We start from the raw sequence: 19923 nt of genomic DNA, 5'->3' as shown, positions 1-19923 counted from the left end.
TTACTCTCATAATTAGTTCAAAGAAGGAAAAACATACACATTCAGTTGAATATGGAATATCTTATTCTAAAGGAAATTAGGAGGTAAAAGGAATACTAAAATAGAAGGGCTTATATAGGGTGAAGGTGTATTGGAAAAAGTGGTGATCAGAAGCAAAACTGTTTTGAGGAGATAAAAAAAAGTAGAGAAGGATAAAAGGAATGAAAAATAATATGAGAGAAATGCAGTTAATAATCATAACTGTGGTTATGATTGTAATGAACTCACCCATAGAATGAAAGAAAATGTCACAATGAATTAGAAACTAGAATTCTACATGTTATTTACAAGAAAAACATTTGAAGCAGAGAGACCCATATAACACGGTTCAGGGTATAAAGAAAAATGCATTATTCTTCAGGTAAATCAAAATCAAAAATGTAAGATAGAAATCAAAACAAAAACCAAAAGTAGTTCTAATTAACAGAGATAAGTGGGTAATCTTTTATTGTGGTCATACAGTTTGGTTATTTATATCATTATATGATGTTCAATAACTCATTTAGGAATTTTCTCAGCAAAGATGCTGCAGAGGTTTGCAATTTCCTTCAGCTATTTTTATAAATGAGGAGATTAAGGAAAACAATGTTCGATGGTTTATCCAGGATTACACGGCTAGTAATTATCTCAGACCAGATTTGGACTGACTAACATGAGTCTTACTGTCTCCAAACTCTGAACTCTAACAATTGTACCATCTAGTTACTCCAAGCAGGGAAACTATATTTTGCTAAAAGTTTCCATACACAATAGAGTAATATTAGTAAACATGGATGTACTAAATAGGATGGCATCTTATTTTTTTGGCAAAGTATTGACATCAAGTGTTCTATTCACTGCACCACCCAACTGACCCAGAATTCAAATTATTAAACAAAATACTAAATGAGTTATAGGTGAAAATAGCAAATATATATGCAACTCTCTGCTCTCAGAATGAGATTAATGTTACCTATCCCCCCCCCATGAATAACTTGTTTTTGTCGTTTATTTTGTTGTTTTTTATCCTTCATTGTCAAAAAAAGAGCTAAATGACATCTCTATGCTTGAGACAAATTACAGGGTCTCCAACAAATTAAAGTGTGTCCAACAAATTACAGTGTGGCTAATCAGAACAATACAAGCTCAGAATAATTTACTTCAGTTTGGGCACAGATAGTCTCTGTGAACACTTGGGTTGGGTACTCTAAACTCTCGTATGTCACATTTCATTTGAGCTGCTTTAATTCTGCCTTCCTCATAGTGAGCAACACCCTCACTGATGAAGACATGCAATGCTGGGGGTTTCTGTGCTAGTGTCTCCAATGCTGTAGAATCAATTCAAAAGTTCTACAATGAAATCTTCTGGGTATCTTGGTACCATTTCTTCTGACCCTCTTGAGCATGCTTGCCCTGTGTAAGTTCTTCATGAAATGGTTCTTTTGACAATGGTACATCTGGCTTTCTAGCAACATGTCCAGCCCATCACAGCTGCAATCTCTGTTGTAATGTTGGAATGTTAGATAGTTTAGCTTGAGAAAGGACCTCAGTGCCTGATAACTTCTCCTGCCATTTGATCTTCAGAATCTTCCTAAGATCATTTAAATGGAATCAATCCATTTTCCTGAAATGGAACTGGTAGACTGTCCAGATTTCACAGGCATATATCAATGAGATCAGCAGAAAGATTCTTACACCCTAAGTTTGGTAGTCAATTTAATACCTCTTCTCTCCCATGCTTTCCTTCAGAGGAGTTGGTTCTAACAATGCATGGGACAACCCCATTGTCAATGTACCTCCTTGGAAAGAATATTGCCAAGGTAAGTGAGCTTGTTCACAGTACTCAAAACTTTTCCATTTACTGTAATCTATGGTTTTATATATGGTTGATATGGTGCTGGTTGAAGGAGCACCTGTGTTTTATTGATCTTATTTATTAGATCAAAGTTAGCACAAGTAGAAGAAAACAGATCCATACATATCTCAGTTTAAGAGGCTTCATTAATTCCACAATTATCTACAAACACAGATCATGTACTAATATTCCTTAAATTTTGATCTTGGGTTGTAACCTTTTCAAGTTGAAAAATTCACATCAGTAGAGTAACTGACCTTGAGACCAGGTTCATCCTCAGTGAAGGCATTTGATAATATGGTAGAAAACAACATGCTAAAAAGGAGCAAGGACACATCCTTCTTTTACTCCATTGGTGACTGGAAGTCTCAAGAATATTGTCTATTTTCCAGAATGTGGGCATGCATGACATCATGAAATTGATGTGCAAAGCTGTTGAACTTCTCCAGACAACTAAATTTTGCATAATTTTCCATATGCCCCCATGAGTGACAGTATCAAAGGCCTTCATCTGATCTACAAACATTGTCTATAGACCTTTATTCTCTTTCTGGCATTTTTCCTAGAGCTGTTGGCCAGCAAACTCTATATCAAATGTTCTACTCTTTGTGAAACCACATCGGCTCTCAGGTTGACCTCTTCCATGTGAAGGATGGGTCTATTGAGAAGGACTCTGATAAGAATCTTACCAGAAATGACTAATGTCCTGTTCTTACAGGATAATCTATTTCTTTTACATTTATAGATATGGACAATGGAGGCATGCTTTAATTCTTGAGGATAACCTCTTTTTGCCATATAACCTAGAAGATTTCAGTCAATTTTTGGATGAGCAATGGATCCCCCATCTTGTAGATCTCAGCTGGAATAGAATCAGCATCAGGTGTTTTGGCACTTGAAAGGAGATTAATGGCATTCAAAACTTCTTCAGTTGAAACTTCAGTTAGGGTCTGATTGACTTCAACTTGAGGTAAATGGTCAATGATTTCTGCATTGATTAATGATGGTCTATTAAGAACTCTATGGAAGTGTTCAGTCCATTTCTCTACGACCATGTCCCTATCATTAATCAATGTGGATCCATCAGCACTGAGTAGTTTGGATGCACCATAATTTTTGGCCATAAATAGTCTTCAGGGTATCATAAAAACATTTGGTTTGTTACTGTCTGCATAAAATTCAATTTCATCTGCCTTCTTATCATGCCATATAAACTGTATCCCTCTAATAAAATAATAATAATAATAATAATAATAATAATAATAAACCAGAAAGAAGTGATGACATCCATGAATTTGGCTTTAAAATAATTTTAACTTTAAAATAAAATAAATTAAACCTATGTTAATCTCCATATTTGTCATAATAAAGGACAAACATATCAAGAAATAATAAATATAATTAGGTTAAGATACACATTAAAAAAATCTCTAAGTTCACTTCTCATGTAGTCATGCATGAGTTTTATAGAAAATCAAGCCCAAGATTGAGTTTTAAAGAAGGTTTTACAAAATTATACTATCAAAAGGCAAGATATGGAAAGTTGCTTTTAGTTCATCAAGGAAGTGGGCCTCAATTCAGGATGGAACTGGATCTCCCAAAATTTTCCTAGGAAGCTTGTCCAGGAGGAAATTCCAGGAAAGATGACTGCTCTCAAACCCAGGATCTTTGTGCCATATTAGTTAGGCTAAGATATCCACAAAGAATCTGAATCTTTCTCCTTTATGATGTGGCTGTCACTCAATGACCATTGTTATTTTTATTACATTGTTATTTTATTTATTTATTTATTTCAATAGAAAATAAGGAGATGAATAGAATAACTAGAAAAGTAAGATTTGATAAGAACTGGAAAAAATAGAATGGGAAATGAAAAGTTACACTATGCAAACATATTAATTCTTACTCATATCAGAATGCAATATACAATAAAATGCTGTAGAAAAAATAAAAAGTTATTTGGAAACTAAGTAATGTAATCCTAAAGAATGAGCAGGTCAAGGAACAAATCATAGTGATACAATATATTAATTAAAAACAATTACAACTTCGAGATAATATACTCAAATTTATGAATTGCCATCAAAGCAAAACTTCTTGGAAAATTTGAAACTAAATGCTTATATTAAGAAAATAGAGGAAAATCAGTAAAATGAAACAAACATACAAGGAAAAAATAGAAAAACACCTAATTAAACATCCTTAATTAAACATCAAACCGGACTATCTGAAAATTAAAAAAATAGAAGTGAAAAGAAAAAAACATTGAAATCATAAATAAAATTAGGAGTTGGTTTTATAGAGAACAAACAATAAAATAGATATGCTATTGGATAATTTGATTTATAAAAGAAAGGGCAATAAATTATTAGTATAAAATTAAAATAGTGAATTTTTTACCAATAAAATGAACTTAAAACAGTTATTAGGAACTCTTTTCCTAATTATTTGCCAATAAATCTAACAATGTAAGTAAAATAGATGAATACTTACAAAAATATAAATTTCTAAAAATAGGCAGTAAAATACTTAAATAACACTGATCATAGGAAAAAGAAATTAAAGAAACCATAATCATGTCCATAAGAAAAAAAAAATCTCTACAGTACCAGATGATTTCATACGTGAATTACACCAAACTTAAATTCCAACACAAACCAAACTATTTGTAAAAATTTTCAAAGGAGGAGTTCTGCCAAAATACTTTTATAAAACAATATGAGACTGATACTGGGTGAGTAAAATTCTGCACTGATTAGAAACTGAGTTACAATTTACAAGAATTGTGTATTTTATAAGGTATTTAAAAGAGTGGGAGATAGCCATATGGGTGGTGTACACTGTGGAGAAGTCCTTTTTGAAAGAATTCAATGCAAACAGTAAAAGAGATGTAGGATGATAGTGGGTACTCAGGAATCATGTGAAGATTTTTCTTTTTCAGGTAAGGGTGACTTTGACATATTTGTACTCAATAGAAATAATCCAGTGGACAGGGAGAGATTGAAAACATTTGGAAGGCAAGATAAAATGGGATACATAAACAAGTACAGGAGTTAACATTGGTGATGAGTAAGGTCATTTTCTCATGTGAGATAGGAAAGAATGGTGTATAAGTGGCACAAAATATCTGAGTGATAAGACATGTGGAAGGGGAGAAGAGGTACTTCAGAGTGAATAGTCTTATGTTGTTTTTTCATGGGTGGATCACATTCTTTATGGTAAGTCCATCACAAAAGTTACTTCCATATTTTTCCAGCATTCCCATTGCTGATTGCAACTCCCTCCTCTCTTATTTCTCCACTACCATGTACTATATTTTCTTTCTCCTTTCACTCTGACTCTGCTGTAGGGTAGCTGAGTGGTACAGCAGACCGATCCCTGGTCCTGGGGCCAAGAAGCCCTGAGCCCCCATGCCACTCCTTAGGCCCAGAATCCACCTGGCCCTATGGTCCTGGAAAGGCCTTCCAATCACAGCCCCTTGCAAGAAGTAAAAAAGAAAATGCATTATATATGACCACTCTCCCCCCATGGTCCATCATCTTCTCCTTTATTCACATCCCCACCCCTTCCCCCTGCTCACCACTCCTTCTTACTCCAGATATCTATACCCCAGTGAATATATATATATATATATATATATATATATATATATATATATATGCTGGTTACTCTCCTAGCCACCTCTGATGAGAACAAAGTTTCCATAATTCCCCCTTGCCTCCACCTTCCATATCATTGCAATAACTCATTGTAATAAAGAAAAAATCTTATTATATAAAATATCATGGTCTATTCCCCCTCTCTTTTTTTCTTTCTCCCATTACATTTCCTTTTTTTTTATATTGACTCAATTTTTACATCATATTTTATCTTCAAATTCAGTTTCCTCCTGTGCTTCAACTATAAAAGCTCCCTCTACCTGCTCTATTAACTGAGAAGGTTCATATGAGTATTATGAGTGTCATTTTTCTATGCAGGAATACATGCAGTTCATTATCATTAAGTTCCTCATATTTCCCCCTCTCCTCTAATCTCCATGCTTCACCTGAGTCCTGTATCTGAAGATCAAACCTTCTGTTCAGCTCTGTACATTCCAAAAGGAACATCTGAAATTCCCCTGGTTCATTGAAAGGCCATCTCTTACCCTGGAAGAGGACATTCAGCCTTGCTAGGTAGTTGATTCTTGGCTGCATTCTAAGCTCTTTTGCCTTCTGTTATATTATATTCCAAGCCCTATGAGCTTCCAATGTAGTTGCTGCTATGTCCTGTGTGATCCTGACTGCAGCTCCATGATGTTTGAACTGTGTCATTCTGGCTGCTTGTAATATTTTCTCTTTGACTCGGGAGTTCTGGAACTTGGCTATAATATTTCTAGGGGTTACTTTTTGGGATCTCTTTCTCAGGGCGATCGGTGGATTCTCTCCATTTCTATTTTGCCCTCTGCTTCTAGAATATCAGGGCAATTTTCCTGTAGTAATTCTTTGAAAATGATGTCAAGGCTCTTTTCCTGATCATGACTTTCAGGGATTCCAATAATTTTTAAATTATCTTTCCTAAGTCTGTTTTCCATATCAGTTGTTTTTTCAATGAGATATTTCACATTTACTTCTAATTTTTCATTTTTTTGGTTTTGAAGTATTGATTCCTGAATTCTGGTGATTTCATCATTCTCCCTCAATTCTATTTTTTGTCTGAAGCATTTGTTCTCCTCAGAGAGTTTTCTTATCTCTTTTTTCCATCTGGCCAATTTTGCTTTTTAAAGCATTCTCCTCCTCAATAACTTTTTGAACTGTTTTATCCATTTGAGCTAAGCTGGCTTTTAGCATGCTATTTTCCTCAGCAATTTTTTTGGATTTCCTTGACTAGGCTGCTGACTTCATTTTCATGTTTTTTCCTGCATCTCTCTCATTTCTTTTCCCAGTTTTTCCTTCTAACTCCCTCATTTGATTTTCAAATGCTTTTTTGAGCTCTGTCATGGCCTGAGCCCAATTTCTGTTTTTTTCTTGGAGTCTTTAGATGCAGGAGCTTGTGCTTCCTCATCTTCAGACTGAATATTTTGATCCTTCTTCGGCTCATTTGCAAAATATTTCTCAATGGTGTTCCTCTTAGTTCTCTGCTTGCTCATTTTCCCACCCTGGGCCTGGTTTTGCAGTGCTTCCTGAGCTTTTGGGACACTCCCACAAGGGTCTCAGTGTGTGAGGCTCTGTCCTCCCTCCTGGTCTGTGAATAACTATGAGCGCTCCCCTCTGCCAATGGGCTGAGGTGGGGGAGCCCTGCTATTCTATGGGGGGACCTAGACTGCGATCAGGATCTGAATGTGGTCAGAGCTCCAGAGTCCTGTTCCAGAGGCAGAGGACAGAGCTTTGCAGTCTCTCTCTTCATGCCCCTCCCTCAGCTCAATGGTCTCATGCCCTGGAGGCTCCTGCTTACCAGCTCTGCCTGTTTCTGTTTCCAGATCTGGGCTGCCAAAAGACCATGCTGCTAGCTGTGTGTCCTGAGGGCTGGGCTCCACGTGCTTACTCTGGCATAGGTCCCCCGTTGTTACCCCACTTTGTGCTCGGTGCTCCCCAGGGTGTAGCTCAGGAGACTCCCCCACTGCTGTGAGCTGGGGCTCCCAGCACCCTGGGGCTGCCTCCAGGAGGCGGAAGCTCTTTCTCTCTGGTGTGCCACCCCTCCGGCGGGCCACCCCTCCGACCTCAAGGTTACTTTGGGTAGGAGAACTGCCTCTCTGGGTCCCTTTGTGGGTTCTGTCTCTCGAAAGTTTAGTTAGAGTCCTTAGTTTAGAAGTTTTATCAGAGAGCACCTAAGACTTGATCCTTTCTTGTTGCCATCTTGGCTCCCCCCCCCCCCCAGTCTTATGCTTTTTTACTGTTCTCTGCTGAGAGAGGAGGCAAATTGAAGTGTGGAAGAGCTGATATGTAGAAAGATGTAGTGAGATTTTCAGGAAGGAAAAGTAGGATTGCCTAGGAACAATGCGAATTCAGTAGGCTTCATGTAACAAAGGTGATGGACATAGATCAAATGAATGACTTTCTTCAGCAAATTCTGTGGGCCCTAATGCAACTAATGATGTGATCCAATGTTGAGGCTTTACATAGGGTAATCAGGGATATGGCAAGAGCGTTAGGGATTCAAGAAAAGAAGACAAAGTCAAGTTGAAATATTTCACCAAAGAGTTAAAAAGTGTAGAAAATGAAGAGTGTATTGCTTTCTGTTCAGCCTGATGAAAAAAATAAAAAAGTCTACTTTCTCTCTGGTATATGTGTCCAAGGCTGGAGAAAAATCTTCCCAAAACTTATCAGAAAAGATTTCAACTCCCCACTTCATATTATTTCCATAGTCAAATATTATTTTTGAATAAGGTACAAAATTATTACCAATAGGATAAAATCTAAGGGGGAAAAATGAAGATAATAAAGTACATTTTTTTTTACTGATTTTTTAAAAAAAGTTCTCTTAAAATGGGATTTAAATTTCTTTATTATAGTTTACACTGTAAGTCTGATAGATTGATGAAAAAACAATGCTTATACTTCATAAAATTTGGTGAAAAATAATGTATCTGTAAAATGACCATGAAATCTAAGGAACAAGGGTATTAAATTAACAGAACCAGAATAAGGAAGAAGGCTACATTTCTCTACACTCCAAACAAAATACTATCATGAATAGACACAGATAAAAAAATATCAAAATTGAACTCTCCTTTCAGCATGCCAGAAAGCCAGAAAAAGTGAATTAGAACAGCTAGGGACTATATTATCCCCATTCAGAGGCAGAAAAACAAAACAAAACCACACATACACACAAACACAAATATGGACAAAATAAAACAATCTTTCAGAATCTGATGAACAATTTTTAAAAATTATCTCTTATGTGTCTCTTTCCCTTAATCCTAATTCCTCAAACCAAAAATTATTAATCTGTTAACATGTTTATCCAAATATGGAAGCAAAATGATAACCTAATTGTTCACTGCTTATAGGAGGGCAGTGCGAAGGGAGGGTTGAACAAAATTCTGTAACTGAAAATATACTTTTGCATAAGGATAAAAATAAATCATTTTTAAAAAATTAACAGAGGAATTGATAGGAAGTCAAATAATAAAATTCAGCAATGAGCAAATATTTAGTTTGTGCAAGAGGAAGAAATAGAAATCCAGTGGGAGACCTCAAAGGCATCATTAAGACTTCATGTGATGAAACTCATAAGTGTATCATGACTACGTATAGGTTTCCTCTATCTAAACAGAAAATCAAGCAAACAAAATAGAAAACAGAAGGTAGCATTTATATGTTATTCAAAGATAAGGACATCTAGGAACCAGAGAATGGAAAAATGGTAGAGAGAATTTTGTACAGACTAGGAGAGAGAGAATAGAGAAACAGAAATCAGACCTTTTTTTTAATCCTAGGATCATTTCCACGCACTTGGTGGGAAAAAGATTCAGAAGAAACAGAAATTTAAGAATTCTTCCATAATCATGGTACAGAGAAATTATGCAATGCTATAAGAGTGATAAGAATAATAAAGGATTCTCTCTCTTCCATCAACCTTCCCCAGATAAGCAAATGAGCCAATATTCTCTTGACCTTCTTTAAAAAGATGGATATGGAGGAACCAACAAGGGGGAACTATATTTGTGGTTGGTTATAATTTTCACTAGCAAGTAATTACTGGTTTCTAGAATGGCAATGACAAAGAGAAAATTGCTATTTACTCCATCAACATTTGAAAGAGAAAGGAAAACAATGCCCATACTGGTGGGTTTACTAGATTTGAGGGAACAGATTTTAAAAGAGTGATGCCTGAAATAAAATCCCAGAGAGGTGAAAAAATTTTTAATATAAATACAATTTTGAGATATAAAAGTCAACAATTCTAGTGCTGAGAAAAATGGAATTTCTTTGAGGTGACCAATGGGTATGCATAGAGATCTCACTAATTTAGATTTTTCTAAACATATATTAATAATATGAAGGATCAGTTGAACAAAGGTAAACATATGGAGGTTTCAAAAATGTGTTTGGAATGCTGATATTCATCAGGAGATGAGGTTATCAGGGAGAACCAATGAAAAGAAAAACAACATTCTCAGAGAGAAATGAGAATTGAGAGAACAAAGAACAAGAGGGAGAAAAAGAAGAATTGGAGGGGAAAATGTTATGAACTGACAAAAAAGAGAACATAGATCCTCACTATTCTTATTGTTTTTGTATTTTCTTTGGAAAGGAGAGTGGACTTTAAACTGGAAATCAGAGGGAGAAATGGCTAATAAGATCTTGATGTACAAGAAAATAAGATATGAGGGAGCATTTATTCACTACTAAAGAATTCATAACATGAATATTATGCCCTAGGACCTTTAGAAGGAATATGTGATGGCATATATGATAACTGAACTGCTGTCAGTGATATGTGAAAGATCATGGGTAACTTTGTAAGGGTCATTTTGTAAAAGTCAAAGTTCCAGTTTTCACAAAAGTAAAAGAAACTGAGTTGCAAACTATAGAGCAATGAATTTTCACTTTGCTTTAAAAAATAACTTCTTAAATGAAACATTAAAAATATATTTCATGAAAATCTCAAAAGAGAAGTGATAATTACAAAATAAAATAGATAAGCATTACTTCTTCAAAAATAAATTATGAAATAACATCAAAAGCAAAACCATAGCAAAGCATATAAATATCTAAATAGATGTTGAAAAAACGCTTGATAAAATTCATTCATTCATTCATATTAAAAAGACTAGTTTAGGAATAAATGTAGTTTTCCTTAAAATAATAAATAGAAGCTATCTAAAACTTCAACACATACAAGTATTTAGGAATAAACTCAGGGCATTTTCAATAAAATCTCAGTATAATATTAGAAATTAGCTGTAGCAATAAGAGAAGAAAAGAAATTTGAGGAATCAGAATTGGCAATGAGGAAGCAAAACTTTTACTCTTTGGAGATGATGTGATGGTCTACTTAGAGAACCTGAGAAAATCAAAATCTTCTTGAAATATTTAACGTATTCAACAAAGTAGCAGCATATAAAATAAACCTGCATAAATAGTCTGCATTTATATATATGAACAACAAAGTCTAAGCAAGAGATTGAAAGAGAAATTCCATTTAAAAGAATTATAAACAACAAATAACTGGGAATTTACCTCCCAAGACAAATCCAGAAACTGTATGTAAACAATTTTAAAGCACTTCTCATTCAAATAAAGTATGATCTAAATAATTGAAAAAATGTCAAATGCTCATGGTTAGGTCAAATTAATAAAAATTCTAATTCTACCAAAATTAAATTTCTTATTCAATGCCATACCAATCAAATTAACAAATAACTACATTTCTGAGCTATAAAAAATGTTTAAAAATGCATCTGGAGCAACAAAATGGCAAGAATGTCAAGGAAATTGATGAAAACATGGAAAGGAAGGTGGCCTCACTCTACCAGATCTAAAACTATGCTCTAAAGGCACAGTCATCAAAACTCCTGGTACTAGTTAAGAAATAGAGTAATGGAGGCGGCTAGGTGGCGCAGTGGATAGAGCACTGGCCCTGGAGTCAGGAGTACCTGAGTTCAAATTCGGCCTCAGACACTTAATAATTACCTAGCTCTGTGGCCTTGGACAAGGCACTTAACCCCATTGCCTTGCAAAAACTAAAAAAAAAAAAAAACATAGAGTAATGGATATTAGCATGGGTTCAAAAGAAGTCGCAGTAAATGGTTACTGCAGTACACTATTTGACAAACCAAAAGGCTGAGATCAGAACTTATTATTTGACAAAACTAGTTGAGAAAACAGGAAAATAGTATGGCAAAAAATATACATAGATCCATACCTCACAACCTATACCAAAATAAGGTCAAATGGGTATAGGAGTTAGACATAAAGAGTGACTCCATAGACAAAATTAATAGATTTCTGCATCAATAAACAGCAAGTGACCCAGTAAGAATGGAAATTAAAGAGGGTGTCTATTTGTGTGTGTGTGTGTGTGTGTGTGTGTGTGTATGTGTTTGTAGACATGATGTGTAAAAAAGACTAGAATGCTAGTTGATTTTGATTTTCAGAAATGGAATCTTATTTTAAATTCTAATGTAATAACACTAAATTCTGTTAATTTAGGAGTAATTTCATCAAACCTAAGCCACATTGAAGGCTTTAGAATAATGGAATGGAATGGAAAGCAATTCAGTTGGGAAACTAGCAAATGATAAGACTTTATAAATGACTGAAATAGACTGCTAATTGTATAAGTAGAAAGAAGAGGATGTATAATTCATGAGATATATACAAACAATATATGATAATGTATATTATATATGAGTCACCTTATGTATATCATATGCAATTTAAATTATATATGATGTTACATAAGAAACAACACAACACAATATAACATAATATAGTGTAACATAATATGATATGATAAATATCATATAATGTATCAGCATAGTATATAATGTGAATTTATAAGAGAAAAGATTTCATGAATTAATCAATTTGTAGTATGAGTATAAATGACTTTATAGAATGATCCTAAGTTTGCAACCATGGTTGAATAAAAGCTATCTCAGTGTGGAATAAGATGCCCAACTGGACGCCTTTGTAGTACAATTTTAAATGTCTACAAAACATTTATAAATTGTATATAAACCCATCTATATGCATGCACACACATGTTTATGTATACACATAAACATTGTCATATATATGCACATACATGTGTGCAAGCCAAGTGCCAAAATTCATTGATATAGGCATTTCCACTTCATGTAAGGCAGAGGCCTCATATTTGAAGCTTAGCACGGACCTGGAAGAAATAGAACAGAGAAAAATTTAAGTCTTGATTTCTGTTGAGTTTTTGCAGTGTTTTCAGTTCCCATAGTCAATGTGGTTGCATCTAACTTCCAGGTTTGAGAAAGAAAAAGCACAATTATGCCTCTACTTCAGGTTCTGGAAGAAAATGACTTTGGAGGGGAAAAAAGCATGAGAGGTGCTGGGATTAGCTATCATGTCACTATACTCAGATTATTGCACTAGGGAATTTCCTCTCTGGCAAGATCAAGAATTTCTAGTTGAGTTGATTTATCTGACTCCCAATGAAGAATGCCCTTTACTATTTATTTTCTGGTATATATTCTCCTATGTATACTTTCTCTGAGTTTTGTTTGATACTGATTTGGATAAATGGATGCTTATGCCACTTACTATGTATTAATTATAGAATTGTTATGTAGTGGGAAAGATGTTGATCCTTGGGAATACAGTATGGGGTCACTTTTTCCTTAGAGTTAATGAATAATTGATGAATAGTAATCAGCAGTTAATTTGAACCAGAAAACTATGCCCCAATAACCAATAATATTAAGGGGCATAGTTAGATCTAATTTTAGTCCAGTAATCACTTTTCTCTGAGGAGCAGAGTAGCCGAAATGTTGCCCTCAACTTTCTGCTTCCTCTCTTGCCTCTTGGCAAGAATCAAAGTATCTTTTTGAGAAGAGAGAAGTGAAAAGAAGCTACAGATGTCTATTTTATTTTCCTTCAAGCTAAATAATTCCACTCTCAAACCACTGGTGAGGGACAATTTCATCACTGCACATATATATGAATACATGTCTGTGTGTGTGCATGGATATATACATTTACATAAATAAACACATATAAACACATTTTTATAGATCAAATGATCAAGCAAGAAAGAAAGCCATGTGTTTATCAATCTGTCTTTCTATATAACTTTCTATCACATCTGTCTATCGCCATAATCCTCAGCTAGGTTTAATTAATACACGTTTTTCGTATTAGGAAATAAAAAGTCAGGCAGGTTAAATAATTTGTTCAGTAGAGTGATTTTGGAAAATTTAGATGGGAACATCAAAATCTTATTTCTTACAAGTGTGACTTTGGCTATTTCCAAAACCTTGTTGTTACTCAGTTTTGTTATTTTGTGAAATTTGGAATAGGTACATTCTAAAGTACCTTGCAACTTAAATGTATGAAATTGTTCAGATAAATATATGAGAATGTTTAAGTAAACAATTTTTTCTTATTTCAGTATTTTATTTATCAACAAGAAAGAAATAATTATTTCTTTCACTTCCAGGAATCAAATCATAATATTCTTATTGAACATAAAAATTGGACTACAAATGTTCTAGAATATAGACTTGAGAGCTTGGTTGCATCTTTTTGGAGGAAAACTACAAAATTTCTGGGAACACATCTACAAATAAGTTTACTTTTTAAAGGTTTTTAATAATAATTTTCACATTCAAGTTTAATGCCTTATATGTGTTCTTCATTCATGTATGTTTTCTTCATAAAGCACTATTATAGGTTTTTGTTTACTTTGTATTTTGATTTTTGAAGGCATTAAAATTAACCATCTTGTGAGCTATTCATTTAAGGATTGTAAAAATTTAGCAATTATATATGGTATAGATCCTGGAAGCAATAACTATCTTTTTTTTGAAAATAATGCAATTAAAAGAATTTAATAAAAAAAAAAAGAAAACCAAATCTCAGGTTCAGAACATAAATTGTTTCACAATCTGCTACCATCTGAAGATTATAAAATCTTTCCAATTCTGTCCACATATTTACAAGCAGTTTAATAAATAAATATATCACAAAAGTAGAATTTCAAAATATTTTGTAATTTACAATCATCAAAACATTTCTCTTTTTTGTCCTTCCATCTTTAATTTAATTCATTTGGTAATGTATGTGCAGTGAACATGAAGATATTTAACCAAGGACATTTTTGTTAGTCTACTACCAAAATGGCAAACAAGTTGCCTGGAAGACTCTTTGGGGGCCATATCATCTAGGAGAGTGGAGGAACTAGGTTAAAATATAATTTGGAAATATTTCCAAAAATAAAGATAAAATTACACATAAATAAAAATATTTTTAAAACTATTATTATGCAGCTGTCAGGAATGCTTATGAATATAGATTTGTGACCCCCATTTTTATTTGTGTTTGACATGACTGCAGTATTGGATTCAATTGTCTGGTCATTTATTTTCCATTTCAGCCCAGAAACAAAGCGAAAATATGAATTTTATTTTAGTCCAAATAAAAGAAAATGTTATTTGCATTGTCCCATATGAAAACTTTTAGCTGCTCTTCATAAGGACTTTGAGAAAGAAAATTCTCTAATGGCATTCATTTTGGTAGAACCTATAAATTGTGCAACAAGAATTGAAGAGAATGAAAATGTTACCATTTTATCTACAGACAGCCAGTAGAGAGAATTGTCATAGCTAAGTTTTGCTTTTTGCCTCCAGCATGCCTTGGGCCATATGACTTTGAAAGCAAATGATTTGCTGCTCCTTCACTTGCCTTATCTTAAGGTCATGACTGGTGTTATTTAATTTTCTGCTTAGTGGATTCTGTCTCAAATGAAGCTGTAATTTACTGAATAAGACTTCCTAAAATATGTTATGCCTTAACAATGGATTTCCACTGGACAGTCTTTTTTTTTTCCTTTTGAAACTCTTAACTAGCTATTCAATGTGTTCTTTACATGTCTAAAAAGTAACAATCAAAGATTTTGAAAGTTTACAAAGTTCAGGTAAGATAAGGCAATGAATTTCCAGTTTCGATGGTAAAAAATACAATTTTATAATCAAGAGTGCAACTGATTTAATGAATTACATATGAGTGAATGAATGAAGTGAATTAATTTAAAGTCTTTTTGAAATGCTCACTTGGCTAAATTGGGCAAATAGATGGTGTCATGGGTAGCATGAATTCAGGAGGACCTTAGTTCAAATCTAGCCTCAGACATTTACTAGCTGTGTAACATTGATCAAGTCACATACCTCTGATTGCCATATATTCATAGTTATCTCCAATTGCCCTGATTCATATTTGGTAACTTGACTCAGTTGGCTTTTTGTTGGCAAAGCAATAGGGTTAAGTGACTTGCCCAAGGACACACAACAAGGTGATTATTAAATGTCTGAAGCTGAATTTGAACTCATGTCCTCCTGACTCCAGGGCTGGTGTTCCAGTCACTGTGCAACCTAGTTGTCCCTACACATAACCCCCAAAGAGGATGAAAATAAAGTGAGGCTGATGACTTTGCACATCACTTCTCTCAATCAAATCCAATTCACATGCATATTATGATGTCCATGGTCTTTGTTGAGAACTAAGTACAAACACCATCACTGTGCTAAAAAACAAAAATTTCAAATTCAAAATTAATATCAGTGAGTTCCCTCAATGAACTAAAATCTAATAGGATCCAATAACACAAATATTAATTATGGTATGTGAAGATCACAGGCTCATTCCCATTTCAAAAATCTTACAATGTGGTATGGCTGATGAAAGGCAAATACAACTAGCTTTAATAAGACAAATATAATAAATGCAGAAAAGTACTTGAAAAACTTAAGAAAGGTCATATCTTGACAAGAAGAGATAACTTTAGTTGGGCCTTTGTTCATGAAATGATAATCACTAATATGGATGCAGCAGGTGAACAAATTACTTTATATAATGCTTTATTTGATCATCACAAAGATCTTGTGATTAAGGTTTTGTGATTTTCTCTGCAGTAATTGGAACACTCACGCTTCTACAGTTTGAGATTTCTACAGGGTTAAACAATAAGTGGCTGAAATGGAATTTGAACCATAGCCAGCTCTACCTAAAGTAAGGTAGATGGTTAAACAGAAATGGACCTGGAGTTAGAAGAGAGAGAGTTAAAATCTTATCTTAGCCATTTATTAGCTGTCTAATCTTGAGAAAATTATTTAATCTGTCTGCCTTAGTTTCCTCAATTGTTAAATGTAGATCATAATTGCACCAGGAATTTTGTGAGAACTAAATGATATATTTGTACAGCACTAAGCACAGTACTTGGCAGATAATATTCACTTAAATTCTTTGTTTCCTTTGTTCCTCCTTTCTTTTCTTTTTTTACTTCCTTCTCTAGCTATTTTCCTTCTTACCTTTTTTCTTTTCCCTTCCTTTCTTCATTCCTTCCTTGCCACTTCCTTCCATCCTTCCTTCCTCCTTCTTGAATTCATGTTCAATGTGTTATCTATTTTTATTCCATATAGAAGGAAAGAACATCAGGAGTAAGAGATAGGGGTAGGGTATGAAGACCAATGGGAGGTCATCAATGAGATAAAAAACAACACTGAAATAGGAGAACGCCTCTGCATGGCTGCAAATACTAGACTTTAAACTTTCTAAATTGGAATAGGAAAATAATATCTGTGTCAAATTCTGGGATAGGCTTTTGGAATACACAAATTATAAAAGAATAACTGTTGATGCATATGATTGTGATGGAATATTATTTTTTAAGAAATAATGAGGTACCCATTCATATTAAAACTGCTAGATAACAGAAAAAAATGGAGTGTTCCTTAAAATGATTATTTGCACTTATGTTAGTATTATATCAACAAGCATTATATGCTATGGAGAAAAAGTAGCAGCTTTTTCACTAAGATCAGAGGTCAACTAGAAATCTCCATTATCATAATTGTTATTCAATATTATATTGTTAAGGTTATTTTTAGCAGTGAGAGAAGAAAAAAAGGGAAGAAATTAGCATAGGCAATGAGAAAACAAATTCACACTCTTTGCAGATGATAAGATGGTTAGTTACAGAATCTTAGAAAATCAATTCAAATTTTATTTGACACAAATAATAGGTTCAGCAAAGTTAAAAGGATATAAAATAAATCAACATAAATATCAGCATTTTTATATATTACCAACAAAACCCAACTGCAAGAGATAGAAACAGAAATTCCACATAAAGTAATGTAGACAACATACAATACTTGCGAGTCAGTCTGCCAAGACATAATCAAAAGCTATATGAAAACAATTGTAAAACACTTCTCACACAAATATGGTCAGATCTAAACAATTGGAAAGATTTCAGTCGTTTATGGGTAGGTCAAACTAATTAATTAATAATTAAAAATGACAATTCTACAGAAATTAAAATATTTATTCAGTGCTATGCCAAACTACCAAAAATTATGTTATGGAGCTATAAAAAAACAGTAACAAAATTCATCTGAAGTAACAAAAGGTAAAAAATATCAAGGGCATTATTGAAAAAGATGTAAAAGAAGGTGACCTAGTCATTCTAGATCTAAAATTATATTATAAATTGTCAGTCATCAAAACTTTCTGGTACTGATTGAAGAAGTGGATCAGTGAGATAAATTATGTAAAAAAATAGTAAATGGGTATTATAATCTAATTATTGTAAGATTTGATAAACTCAATGACTTGAACTTCTTGACTAAGAATTCACTATTTGACAAAAATTTCTGGGAAAACTAGAACAGAGTATAGCAAAACTTGACATGAACCAGCACCCAACACCAAGATAGGCTTGAAATGCATGTAGAATTTAGACATAAAGAGTGACACCATAAGCCAATCAAGATAAAAGAAATAGTCTATCTCTCAAATCTATGGAGAATGGAGGAGTTTATGATGAAAAAAAGAGAGAGAGCAAATTATAAATTGTAAGAGGGATAATTTTGAATGTGTTAAATTAAAAAGTATTTTTATTGCACAAAAATACAATGCCACAAAGATAAGAAGTAATGCTGAAAGCTGGGAAATAATTTTCACATTAAGTATTTTATATAAAGGGTTCATTACTGAAAAATATAGAGAAAACTGAGTCAAATTTACAAGAATGCAAGTCATACTTCAATTGATATTCAAAGAATATGAAGAAGCACTTTTCAGATGAAGAAATTAAAGCTATCTAAAATTCAATGGGGAAAAAAGCTCAAATCATTAGCAATGCAAATTAAAACAACTCTAAAATATCACCTCAAACATGTCAAATTAGCATGTTGAAAAGAAAAGGAAAATAATAAATGTTGGAGGGGACACTAATGCAAAATTGGTAGAATTGTTCAATCATGCTGGAGGGCAATTTGGAAATATGCCCTAAGGGCAATAACAATATGTATACCCTTTGATTCATCAATATCACTACTATGTCTGTATCTCAAAGAAATCATAAAAAAATCAAAATAATGACATGTATAAAAATATTTATAGCCACTGTTTTTGTACAGGAAAAGATCTGGAAATTGAGGGGATCCCCATCAATTGGGTAATTGTTGAACATGTTATGGTATAGGAGTGTTATGAAGAACTATTGTTCTATAAGAAATCATGAATGGGAAGGTTTCAGAAAAGCCTCAAAATTCTTACATGAACTGATGCTGATTGAAGTGAACAAAACCAGAAGAATATTGTATATATTAGCTGCAACAATTTAAGATCTTCAACATGATTGACATAGCTTTTCTCAGTGGTTCAATGACTGAAGAAAAAATAGAGGCCTATTACGGAAAATACCATTCACAATCAGACAAAATACAACAACTATGGAGTCTGAATCCAGAGCACTTTTTCAAACTTCTTTTATGTTTTTCTCTTTCTCGTGTTTTTTCCCCTTAGATCCAATCCACTTTTCATAACATGACTAATATGGAAATATGTTAAACATTATTGTACATGTACACTCAATATTAAATTGTTTGCTGCTATGGGGGAGGGTAGCAAAGGTTGAGTGATAAAAAATGCTGAATTCAAAAATTTACAAAAGGATAAATGTTGAAATCTATCTTTCCATATAAATGGAAAAAATAGAATAAAATGAATGAATTTAAAAAAAAAGAATAAAGAAAGAAATGATGAGCAGGATGGTTTCAGAAAACCCTGCGAAAACTTTAATGAAGTTATATAAAGTGAAGTGAGCAGAACCAGAAGAACACTTTACACAATTACATCAGTAAATTTACAATGATAACTATGAAAACAGTTATCAAAGATAATTCCAAAGAACTCTTAATGAAAATTTCTATAAATCTCCAGAGAAAATTATGAATATTGGGATTAGATTAAAAAACATGGTTTTCATTTTCTTTATCATTCTCATTACTATTAATATTACAACATGGTTAATAAGGAGATGTTTGTATCACATCACCTGAATAAATTATATCATAGGGCTTGTCTTCT

The sequence above is a fragment of the Macrotis lagotis genome, chromosome X (genome assembly GCF_037893015.1).
Source record: "Macrotis lagotis isolate mMagLag1 chromosome X, bilby.v1.9.chrom.fasta, whole genome shotgun sequence".
NCBI classification, from domain to species: Eukaryota; Metazoa; Chordata; class Mammalia; order Peramelemorphia; family Peramelidae; genus Macrotis; species Macrotis lagotis.
This window is presented reverse-complemented; position numbering follows the sequence as displayed.